This window comes from Fukomys damarensis, unplaced genomic scaffold (assembly GCF_012274545.1).
Source record: "Fukomys damarensis isolate Sample0158 unplaced genomic scaffold, DMR_v1.0_HiC HiC_scaffold_9, whole genome shotgun sequence".
NCBI lineage: Eukaryota > Metazoa > Chordata > Mammalia > Rodentia > Bathyergidae > Fukomys > Fukomys damarensis.
Window position 1 is genome coordinate 21,740,771 of NW_022900921.1, and position 11,352 is coordinate 21,752,122.

At 38.5% G+C, this 11,352-nt stretch overlaps 2 protein-coding genes across 7 annotated transcripts in view; one reads left to right on the plus strand and one right to left on the minus strand.

Moving 5' to 3' along the window:
- The window catches only part of Dock2 (dedicator of cytokinesis 2), a 418,217-nt gene that overhangs the window by 263,516 nt on the left and 143,349 nt on the right, over window positions 1-11,352 (plus strand). The gene's annotated exons all lie outside the window — the stretch shown is intronic.
- Window positions 1-11,352, minus strand: part of Insyn2b (inhibitory synaptic factor family member 2B) — a 108,291-nt gene that overhangs the window by 48,766 nt on the left and 48,173 nt on the right. The window contains exon 2 of one of the 4 annotated variants that reach the window (XM_010622197.2): window positions 8,983-9,131. The exons of the other annotated variants lie outside the window; for them this stretch is intronic. The gene's annotated coding sequence lies outside the window, so the exon portion shown is untranslated. The remainder of the gene's footprint in view (window positions 1-8,982; window positions 9,132-11,352) is intronic. 4 annotated transcript variants of the gene reach the window in all.

The following is an 11,352-nucleotide window of genomic DNA, read 5'->3' on the forward strand; positions in this document are numbered from 1 at the left end:
CACAAGGATCCGATTTTGACCCCCGGAAAAAAAAAAAAAAAAAAAAGAATGTATTATAAAACCAACATCAGGCAAGTGGTACACCAGTTCACCAGCTCTATCAACAGGTTCCATGGAAGCCTTAGTAACAAGGAAAGAAAAAAAAAGGAAAGAAAATTGTTTCTAATCAACTCTCAGGAGAGGTAACAACACACTGTCATTACTATTGAAGCAGCTACTGAGAGGCTATGGAATATCTTTGTGTTTTTATTTCTATGATGTTTTCTGAGTTTAAATTGTCTTCTCTAGAATGATGTTATCATTTAAGATCCCTGAGACCAGAAGACACAGGCTGAGTATACCTTGTCAGGCGGGAAAGTGACTAAAGAACCTGGCTCTTTTAGAAAACAGCATGTAAGCCAGGTGTGGTGGCATACACCTATAATCTCAGCATTCTTGGAGGCAGGAGAATCCCAAATTCTCCCCTAGCCTGGGCAATTTACTGACTTCATCAGACCCCACCTCAAAAAAAGGGTTGGAGATATACCTCAGCATGAAGTGGGTTCTATCTCCCCAATACCACAAAAGAAAAAAAAAAAGAGGGAAGCAGAAAAGAAGGCAAGAAGGAAGGGAGGGAGGGAGGCATCTACAGAAAGACTGTCAGTGTGAAAGACCCTGGGTATGAGAAGAGGAAAATAATTATCTTTTTCTGCTGCTCTAACACCTTTTATTTTGTCCTTCAGTTATGGGTCAAGCTATTACTTATTTTTTATTAAATAGTTTGGCTTCCTAGGATGAAGCCTGGTTTTTATTTCTGTGCCCTTTCTTCTCATCTGCTGACTTTCAGGACTGTTGGTCTATTTGCAACCAGTCCTTAATAGTCTTTGCCGCACAAAAATTCATCTCTTAATGTGTACATGAATATGTGTCTGTCTATGTGTACATATATGTGTTTTCACAGGGTCTTATCAAGACATCAACATCCTTCTCCACTTTAATAATTACTGCAATGAACACCTCTGTCCACTTAAACTTGTTGCATCATAACCAGACTTCTTAAGATGCATCTATGTTCACTTGTGTGTGTGTATGTTCATTTACACTGCATTGTACTCATGATGTATGAAGAGGAAGAAAACTGCAGTGGTCCAGTTCACTGCCCAGTGCCTGTCAGTTTTCAGTAAAGAAAAGAACCAAAAGTAGCAGTAGAATCAGCAGCAGTATAACAAGGGTACCGAGATTTTTCTCTAAGAGGTAGTTTTTTTTTTTTTAATTCTTTCCATCAACCCATTTGAATAGATTAGTTAATTAGCATTTATTGTTTGTAAAATTCCTTGTCCAGAAGTACCATTTTAGGGCCTGCAATTTTGAAGAAAGACAATTTAATGGGTGATAATCTTGTATAGAATTTTCAAATTGATTTCTTGGTAGTAAATTGTTCCTCAATTGTAGTGCCTTCTCCACTTGCCTTAGATGCCAAGATTTCTCTCTAAATGCATTCATAACTATTAAAATGTTGTCTCAAGTTCCCTGTCATTTGAAGCAGGTCATAACTTCAAGCACAAAGATTTAAAGGACAGCTCTACTTTTACGATTTCATTACTGGTCTAGGAGAGTTTGGAATGTGCTGTTGAAGTTTATAGAGCTCTGCAGTTCCTGATGGAAACTACTCATCCCAAGAGGAGAGATAACCTTTCTTTTTGTATACAAAGTTGTTTGGTTGAAATTCTACTCTGCTCCAGTCTTATTTATCAGCCTGATGTATGGTTAGGACTATAGGGAGACTCTGAAGAACATGTTTACAATTTTCTTGCCCTCCTCTTCCCCCAGCTGCACCCTGGGAACAGAACAAGCTCATTGCCAAGGAAACTCACTGACAATAGAGTACTCTTCGGATCTATTTTTCAGCTAGCTTCTTTGACTCTTTAGAAGATGTTACTTGAATGTCTGATGCAAAAAGGCACCCTAAAAGATGAAATAAAACAAAAATAAAAACAAACATACTGAAATTCCCTATGGTATTTGTGGCAGCCTGTATGTTTTGGCTTTCTGGGATTGTGTAGTTTATGAACAGAACTAGTTCATACTTTGCTATTTTATTCATTGGGGAATAGTATAATCTTATCATCGTCTCTGCCTAGACATTTTCTAGCCAATTAGGTTTTTGAAATGATCTCACTGGTGTAACCCTCTCATTTTTATCAACAAGGGATTAGATGCTTAGATATTATAATAACAAATGCAAGGTTGATTCCATTTAAGAACTTTTTGTGTACTGAGCAAGAGGCTTTGAGAACATTATCTCTTAATCCTCACTTCTGGCTGCCAAAGCTGATAAAGTAGGTGAGATCATGACTTTTTTTTTTTTTTTTTACAGATGAGGGAATGGAGTGAGAACACTCAAGTGTCTTGACCCATATCGCACCATAGCTTGGTGGCAGATGTGCCCTGACACACTGGGTCTACTGAGTGTGCCCTTTGAAGTCAAGTGTCTACACTGAGGAACATTGATGTCCTTGCTTCATAGTGTGGCTACTTTACACCCTTACGATCACCCTTCAAAGCAAACCTTGGCTCTAACACACCTTCTTTGCTCTCTTTGACCTGTCTTCTCCTAATCTTCATGATTTCTTCACTTTCAATTTGATTTTTCCCTTATATTCTGTACCTAAAAATTAAGTAACTGTATCCTTTGCTCTTTCTGATTCTTTCATAACCCATAACAAAAGTTTTCTCTGTCTATACCTCCCTTACGAGAAATCTCATTGATTCATTTATCCAGAGAATAAAACAATTTTGAGCACCCACTGTGAGCCAGGAACTGCTGCTGAGTTATATCCATGAACCAGACCAACAAGCTCTTATTTTTTAGCCCTTAAACTCTTGGCGTAGAAGGGTCACTGGGAAGAACTGAATTGGATTCAGAAGACCAAGGCTTAATCAGAACTTGAAAACTGGTAACTGTTTATGTTTAATTTGGCACATTCCATGTCTTAAAACTGAATTTAATTGTCAACATTTTAAAATCAAGAGATTCTACCAGAAAAAAGAATTTGTTCTTTTGGCATCTCAAAGATGACATGGGCCCACTTCCTTATAAAGTACCAATCCATGTGATCTAAGCAGTTCTATACTTTGCAGATGGGGAGGCTATGAAGCTTTGCAACTACCTGTATCTCAACCATGCCTTCTTTATGCCCAGCCAGCCACAATCATTTTCATAATCCCCTGATTCCTGTTGAATTATTGGGACCCCTTGGAGTAAACAATCTAAAAAGTCCCTTTACATGGTGACATGACAAATTCGTCTGGCTTTTCAAGGCTACACTGTGGCCTTTCTACACAGCCAACATCTAGACCAAAGACAGAAGCCAGGTGAAGAGAATTCTCTTGGACACAGAGAGGGATGGCTCCCCAGAAAGCAATTGCAGTACACATGCATCACCTGGACAGCGACCAGCTCTCTGCCTCCCTTGCCACTTATTATGCATTCCAGGCCTTGATGTTGAGGCCCCACTGCTTGCCATTTTCAAGAGATTAGGTGCGAGTTAAAAACTGACAGACCTAGAAAATTCAAAATGATCTCTGACAGAATCCAAATGAGTCAGAAGTAAGTAAGAGAACAGTTGAGAATGTAACAGAAAGGGGAACTAATGCTAATTATCACTGTTCATAAGTTGGTTTTTGGCACTTCGAGGATCTTTATTCTAATTCAGTACTAGAAACAACAATAAAACAGCAAATAGTAACTGTAGTCCTCTTATGTGTTTTGTATGTGATTTAATTTAATCCAGTAGTCCCATTTTATAGATGGGAAACAGATCAAAATGGATGGTAACCTGTCCAAGGTCAATAACAAACATAGTCAATCACACAAATAGTAATTTAGTAATTTTGACTTATTTCTCAATTTGCCTGAATATATTGAGAAATTATTTAGGGGACTGACAAAGATCTTTTGCCCACAAGTAGAGTCAAGAGTTGAACAAAATATTTCTCTACTGGTGTTCATTACGCCAGTCTATCATCAACATGTAAAGGAAATTATTGATATACTTATTTAAGTTATGTTAAACCAGAAAGCAACAACAAGCAACTGTTTTGCTGAAGAATCTTCATGTGGGACTAAATGACATCCCCAAAGTAAACTGGCAAATACTACCAAAAAATGGAGGTATGCATTTGGTGATTCAGAATGTGATCCCCACAGTAAATCTGACTAAAGAATACAATTTGATTTAGAAAACTATTAGCGAAATCATATTTCTTAAAACATTCTGTACTGAATTCTGTAAGATTGTACCAACCCTACTACTCCAGTAAAATTGAAAAGCTCTCTGATTCTTCATTTCTTACTTTCTCATGTTTATACTCAGGTACGATAAAGCAGATCAGAGGCAGGGCAGAGGCCAGGCAATGAATGAGAATCCAAGGTAGATTTGAGGTCTTCTTGCCTTCCACATTTACTCCACCAGGCTGAAGTATATGCTTTAAATTCTGAAATTTGAGGCCTCTGTGCATGTGGGATTCACAAAGAACCCATTATAAACAAGCAGCTTGCCTCCTGCATGTGGTACAAAATAATGCTCATGGTGTTTGTCACGCAGAAGACTGATATTTTGAAGTTTATGCATGCACATACCAGAGGAACTAGCCTCTTTGGAAGGGAACTTAATATCACTGTCTCTTTGGTTATGCTGTGTTCCCAGCTCTCCTAGCTGTCTCTATACTGAAACTCAAGAAACTTATTATGGGAACAGAAGAACTTACAAGGTGAGAGCAGCCTAGTGGAGTGGTTAGGGACATGGACTCTAGAGTTTTGGTTTGAGCCATGGTTTTGGTACTAGCTAGCTATTGAGTAAACATCCTGTGCCCAGTTCTCTCATCTGTAAAATGAGATAATGCTGTCCTGTAGGATGTGAGTACAGTAAGACTCAAACTTACAAACATTTGAGTTATAAACTTTCACAGGTGTACTATATAAGATTCATTTTGTTGGGCTTAGGAACAAATCCTGCTTACAAATGTTCTCCCAGAATGGAACTCATTCAACATTGGGAACTGACTGTAGATCAAACATTATTAATATATTTAATGTGTTTAGAAGAGTATCTGGCACATGGTGGATATTAGCTTGGGGATTGTTAGATAACTTTTCAAAATGTAGACTATTGCTTTTAATAACAACAGCCAGTATTTTGCACCATTTTTTGTACTAGACATCTGTCCTGTAATAATCAGCTGGTCATCAGAATGTTTAAGGTATTTGTGCAGAATCTGCATGTGATGTAATTATTACCTCTGTTTTCAGTTGAGTCCAGTAAGACAGAAATGTTAGTAACATGCCAAGTTCACACCACTACCAAGTAGTAGAGTCCATCTTTGAAAGAAAGTAAGTCTCTGGAACCCTTGCAGCTAACCACTATTCTATAAAGAGATGCAGGCAGGCTACATTTTTATTCTTCTAAATCCAAGATTAAATTCATTCATGCAAATATACTGGATCCCTTTTAAGTTAAAGCACATATATCATTCCCTTTTTACCCACTCTGAAAGCTAGTGAAATTCACATATAATCATACCATCAGCTCACAGCATTTCCTGGACCAAGGACTCCACCACTTTAGTGAGGAAATAGTTATTAAATGCAACTGATTTAGCTAGGGATTCCTGATACTTCATGCCACCTCTTTTTTAATTGAGCCATACAGCGATTTCAAGCTATTAGTAAACTAGTGAATGCTTATACAACCGCTCTTCTCCCACAACATTTGGGAGTGTTGGAGATTCTCTCATTTACGAAATACTAGTGAATAAATTGATTGTGCTTGTTTTGCACCTGGATACTCACAATCCTCATTGCTTAGTGACTTTTCCTAGAGTTGAAGTTAGTATTCTCAAGTTTCCTTTGATGCAGAGTTTGAGCTCTACTAATTTCTGTTATCAGTGAAACAAACTTGTAGTGTTGATAACACAATCATCACACTACATCCTTTCTGTTTATGAAGAAAACTCCTTGCTGATTGCTTCTCTGCCTTTTGGCTAAGATCAAGTGAAAACTCTTTGTTGAGGTGGGGCTCTGCTGCTAATCTTTGATTTCCAAATTCCAATTCTGGACAAAATAAAAACTGAATTGAATTGTTTGTTGAAGTGTAGTTAATTGATGCTTGCTGGCTTTTAGGGATTGTAAAACATTAGAGTCCTAAAGGAACAGATATGCATAAAAGAGAAGTGACAAGGAAGATGTGTCCACAGGGAAGGTCCACAGGGAAAGTAATTGAAGATGACAAAAGCCATAATACTGCACTCTCAAAGAGCCTTTTTTCAGCCACACCATGTGGAAAATGATGACCTTGCAGTTGAGAGATGAGACTGATAATTAAGGAAGACTTATTGTGCTAAAAAGCTGATCGTTCCCTTTCACCAGTACCTTATTCTGGAAACTGAAAAGGGGCATTCAGTAAAGAAAAGCACCACATTTCAAAGGAAAGGGACTTACAGACTATCAAAACTAGGGTTGAAAGGAATTCTGAGCCAGTGTGTGATCTCTATAAAAGAATTCTGCCTTTCAGCAAGGAAAGATATTTAGCTGCCATTTGAGGATGATATAAACGTCTGATATTTCTAACCTTCATTTTGCAGGGGGAAAAATTCAAGCCTTAGATAGTAGTATTTGAAGGCTTAAAAATATCCCGTAGGGTTTACTTTGGACAACATTTATCAGTACCTATTAATTTTTTAATCCAGAAATAATACATGGTTCCTATCAGGGAAACCATATATTCTATGTTACCTGGGTTTGTTCCAGTTTCTTTCTGCTGTACTAGTATAATTATTAGTATCCCTCATAAGTTGTATCAGTCAGCTTTCCTGTTGTTGGGGTAATATACCTGACAACCACAAATTAAAAGAGCAGAGGTTTATTTTGTCTCACAGTTTTGGGGAGGTCAGTCCATTGATGGCTGGCTCTGAGGTAGAAATGGCATGGCAGAATGACATGGTGAAGGAAAGCCGCTCACTTCATGGTGATCATTAAGCAGAGAGAGAAGGGAGGAAATGGGGACAAGAATACACCCAACCTCCCCAGAGCCACCCCTGCCCCCGGCCAGTTCCCACCTCTGGATGAGCTTTCGGGGGGACATTTTGATCTAAACCATAACATCAGTGTTCTGGTTTATGTGACAAATTATACTTTCTTATAATCCAGGCATAGACAAAGTATCTGACCTAGAGAAGTGCCCATACATATACATAGGGGTCATTGCAGCACTATTGATAAAGCATGATATAAGATCCCAGGAATGCCTTCCAGCAAAAGGGCCAGATGAACTGAGGGCATTTCTGCTAGGGAGTGGTATGTTGCAGTTAAAAGACTGATAGAACTGTGTTACTGAAATGGTCTGTTCCTAAGTGTGTAAGGTAGAAAATTGAAAGGACATTCACCAAACTAGTAACAAGCATTAAGTTGGATAGAAGATGTGGGTTGAGATTTGAGATGTCGTCAATGATGACTTTAATTGTCAGGCTTTCTCCCAAGAACATGATAGTTTCATATGGTTTGTAGAACTCATCACTTAGTTTAGGTATAATTTAAAATTCAAGGCAGTGTTCCAGAGGTGATGTAGCTGAACTCATTGCCTTGTATTAAGGTAACTGAGATCCTGAGAAGTCACATAAATTTTGCATGGTCATGCCATTAGATGGCTCAGAGGCAGAGGCCAGTGACTACTGTTAGCCTGGTCCTTTTTCATGGACTGGGAAATGCTTTCCTTCAAATATACACAAGTTTATTAAGTTGACTTATCTCCATGGGAATGAATGACAACATACAAATTGAAACATGCTTATCAAATTTTACTTTCTCTAAATCCCAGATTAAAGAGTCATGGCCAGTGCTGCTGATCCCATCAGTACACTCTAGACTGGCAGCCATCTAACTTAGTCTTTGGAATCTGATGTTTGTTTGATTTTGGCCTTAGTTCAACAAGTGTTCATCTGATGTGGTCATTAAAATGGTCATTAATGGTTTGAAGAGGTGGTGACTGTATGGTGGATTTTTCCTGGTGGATTTTTATTACAGTTATCATCAGGTCACTTGCTTTGGTTTGTGTCATTGTCCTTTCTTGGGTAAGGTAGTGAGCCCGGCACCCCTGGGCCCCCAGCCAGAAATTCTTTGTGCCTCAGTGAAACCCGCTAATGTGCAGGCAACCGGAAGCAGCTAAAACATTTTTTTCACCAGAGTATTTGCATGTTAACAGAGATCAGGACCTGACGTTAAATTTGATGATGCTGTAAAGGTGGAAGCTTAGACCCTAACCAGCAAATTAGTAGTAGTGGGATATCACTGCATGTTTTGGCCTTCAAAAGTTTCTGAAATTATACCAACAAACCATGCTATCTCGTAATTATTAACTCACAACCTAATGATAATTGTCAGCAACGCTGTTGAATTTAGAATCCAATACTTTACTGGAACTGTGTCAGAATCCACAGCTCAGCCTTATGAGATAGAGGCTATTTTTATCTGCACTGAGTACATTAAAAAAATGCTGATTGATTTGCGATTGAGCGTTTCCGAAAGGGTAACGGGGGAGACAGACCTGGGTTCAAATCCAGGTGTCTGATTTCGGAGCCTCAGCTCTTCAGTGCTGTATTGCCTGCACACCGTGGTGGTAATTATTATGCAATTATTATGATTGTGCAAAATATAATATGATACAATAAAATATAATATTATGTAAGATATAATTATATACCATTAGTTGTGTGGGTACTCATTTGCATACTTTGATCTCAAAAATGCCAAGGGGGAGAAAAAGTACTTTCTTGGAAGATTGTTAATAGGATTCCAAAAATTAGGTGGGTGTGATGAAGTTTATAAGGTGCTCCCCCCACCCTTTTCTGTCTTGGCCCAACAATTAGATGACTCATTCGTATGCGGGAGATAAATCCAACCCCAGATCTCACCATTCACAGCACTCATAAAGGCTACGCATCACTTACTGAGTAACTGCTGGGTTTGGCAAGAGGATGTGGCTGTCATTCCGCTGAAGAATTCCTTAGATGTCATAAAGGTGGCAGCTCAATGCCAGTGGCAGGTGATGGACAGTGTAACCGTTGAGGGTGCATCGCCTCCAGTCTCATTCCCGTCTCTGCAGAATTAATTTATGGATGAGACTTGGCCCTTCTTCGGCACTTACAGGAAAGCCTGTGTGCTGAAGGCTGAGTTTATCAGGATCTGTGGAGAAGGCTCTTCTTCTCATCATTCTGAGCCTCACCCAGGACTGGAGCCTGGAGCTCTTCCAAGCCCACTCAGAAGTGATCCTAAAGATCAGAAGCTCTGGTTGTCCAAATATGTAGTTTAAAAGTTCAGAAAATTAACTAATATTCTTTTTGTGGCCTTTCTTCATTCTGTAGAGATATTTTTCAGTGACCTTTACAAGGATACTATTTATCTCTCCTTGTTATTTTCCAATTCCTTGTTTTAAAACAAATATGTTAAATAAGAGTCCCTGTGCCTAACTTCTATTGCTGGCCAATAAGAATGAATGCCCTGAAAATTTCACAGAACATCAAGGATGGGGAAAATACCTAGAAAATTGTATTCATCATTGGAACTAGGTCTGTATTGCTCCTGATGGAAGATTTTGGATTAGAACAGTCAACATAGGCTCCTACTGAGAAACACTACATAATCTTAATTTTTCTTCATTCATTTTTTTCTCCATTCATTTTTTTATCCTTTCTAAAATGAAATTTGAGAGACTATCCAGAAAATTAAATGGATCCCTTGCCTAGAAATTTGCCCCATGTCTTGAGAGCTCAGAATTCTTGCATCCAGTAAGGATGTCTGTTTAACTTTGTTTAAACCAGTGTTTTCCAATCTCCTTTCAGCAAAGAGCCCTTACCCATTGAGATGAGGAATGACTTCAGCTAAGCCATTTTCAGACAGGGGATTGAATCTGGGGAGTACACTGAAATGATTGCTTTCTTGAGGATTAGGTCCCACTGTTCAGAGCAGGCTGTTAACAGTGTTAGTGACAATCTTTTCCCAGAGATCTTAACTGAACTTTTAAGTTTTCAAATTAAATAGTACACAACCACAATAGTTTGCTCATTTCTAGAAAGAATGCACTAATCCTGTGATGGCCCACTGAGTACAAAAGGACAATATTGAAAAATGTGGGGTTGGTAATGAAAATTATTTCTGTCAGTGTCTGTCAAAATGTCATGTACATCCTGGTTCTGAACAAATACTATTTAAGAGCTTTGCCATAACCTAAATGACCTTCTTTCTCTTCTGTTCATCTCATTCTCTTTTTTACTTTAATGCCACTTCAGTTTTGTGGGATTAATTAATGTAGATTGTAGTACTGTCACTCCTCAGTATTTGGGTAGCTAGGGTTCAACTTTTGTAAGAAGCACTCAGGACAGAATTGTAATAGGGCATCCACACTGGCTAAAGTTCCAACAAGCAAGTCCTCCTCATTTATGTGTAAAGGAGGCTTGAGAAGATAAGCCCTCGTTTATTCAGGCAGAACTATGGGAATACTGTCTGTGAACAGCAAGAAATAATGCTAACACATAAAAATGATGTAAATAATGTTAATAAATTAAGCAGTGAGCTGGAAGATCTGGAATGGATTTACTCAGTCAGTTTAGAGCTTTTGTAGCACCCTTGGTATTGTATCCGGACTGAGCCTGATAGATTTTACTATCTCGATGGGGGTAGATCTTGGTCATTACTTTTGTAATAATAACAGCACTAAGACAAACAATCCTTAATTATTAAGAATTTTGCAGTTTATAGAGTATCACCTACATTTTCTTCCTAGGCTGGCATCATTACTTCATTTTACAGATTTATAGTACTGAGAAGTTAAGTGATTTGTGTATGATCACACAGCTAATATGTAGCTACCCCATTATATCTCCCTTAAATTATGCTACCTCATTCCAGAGACTCCTAAGGCAAAGCTTGTGGTTGGATCTAAGCTACATCATTTGAGTATCTGATACATCCTTGGGGATTTTCTATGAGAAATCATTTGGAACAGAGCTTGGACCTTCCTACGTCGAGGTTGGGTAACTCCTTTCTTTAACAAGTGCTATACCTAGAAAGTATTTGTTATAATTATAGGCAAGTTTCTAAGTACTTTGTAAATTTCAAGTTGTGAATTTCTCTTATCAGTCCCACAGGTAGATAGAATTTTATTCCATTTTACAAGGAGGAATGTAAGACCAGAGAAGTAGCTGCACTTTCCTGAGGACACACAGCAACAACCTCGAAGAATTAGCCTTTGTGGCCAGGCTCTCTGTGTTCTTCCCCTTCATGCTGGACGACTCCTCCTCCTCCTCCTCCTCCTCCTCCTC